General features: G+C 32.0%; 2 protein-coding genes across 3 annotated transcripts in view; one reads left to right on the top strand and one right to left on the bottom strand.

Annotated features, from left to right (window-relative positions):
- LOC106880821 (damage-control phosphatase ARMT1) overlaps window positions 1-492 on the bottom strand; it is a 246,782-nt gene extending 246,290 nt beyond the window's left edge. The window contains exon 1 of the mRNA XM_052978191.1: window positions 311-492. The gene's annotated coding sequence lies outside the window, so the exon portion shown is untranslated. The remainder of the gene's footprint in view (window positions 1-310) is intronic.
- LOC106874339 (sodium-dependent dopamine transporter) overlaps window positions 1-1,040 on the top strand; it is a 125,646-nt gene that overhangs the window by 103,928 nt on the left and 20,678 nt on the right. The window lies entirely within an intron of this gene.

Raw genomic sequence — 1,040 nt, 5'->3', positions numbered from 1 at the left:
AAGTTTTAAATTTAAATTTAAGAGAGAGATTTGATGCTAATATCCATTATTAATGTAATAATGGATATTAGCGTCAAATCTCTCTCTTAAATTTAAATTTAAAACTTTGGATATATAAACAAGGAGAACGATCCCTAAGGAGTCTAATTTAGACTTTTTGTCGGTGAAATCTCCTGCTATATTGGTAACGATTACATAGTTTTCTATGAAAAATTATATATATATATACATAATTAAGGGATCAGCAACAGTTTATATATATATATATATATATATGTTAATTTAAGGGTAAATATGTAATTGTAAATACCTTGCAACCGCTGCGATGATTATTAACTGGTAATTTGAATGGTAAATGTGTGTTTTTATACACTTTTGCCATCTCGTTGTTTTTTTTTTCTTTCAAGAGTTTCATCTCCAGCTGTTCGTTATGTCAGTCAACACACATTGACACACCATTTCTGCTTTGGCGGCTCAATTTGTGTTCCTCCCGCTCATTTCGTGAAAATATATTTGAAGAGAGGAGAAATTGAAAGAAGAGAAAGAAAGTTAAAGCTGTATGTGAGTGAGAGAGAGAGAGAGAGAGAGAGAGAGAGAGAGAGAGTGAAAGTCGTGATGACTGATGTCTTAAGGTAACACACACACACACATATACACACATACACACATAGAAAATGTGACGTCATCATAAAAATGTTTACGATATTTTATATATATAGATGCAGCACAGAATTTTGTCAGTGAACAGGTCGCGGTCTCAAAGCGTCGAAAATATTTTGACAAATTAAATTTAAATGTTGAAGTGAATCTAACGGATTTTGTGTTATTTTAAATGGCTTATAAACACCTTCCACGCTGCAATTGTTTTCGTTCCAGCACACGATCTCAGATCAGGTCACTTGCTATGCAAGTACATATCCTATATATATATATAGATATGCAGGGCAGGGAATCGTCAATTAGTAATAAAATTAATAATTAACAATTTTGCCGGGTAGCTCAGTATGAAAAAACCTTTTCGGTAAAAAACAGTATGAAAA

The sequence above is a fragment of the Octopus bimaculoides genome, chromosome 30 (assembly GCF_001194135.2).
Source record: "Octopus bimaculoides isolate UCB-OBI-ISO-001 chromosome 30, ASM119413v2, whole genome shotgun sequence".
In the NCBI taxonomy this organism is placed as follows: Eukaryota; Metazoa; Mollusca; class Cephalopoda; order Octopoda; family Octopodidae; genus Octopus; species Octopus bimaculoides.
This window is presented reverse-complemented; position numbering and strand designations above follow the sequence as displayed.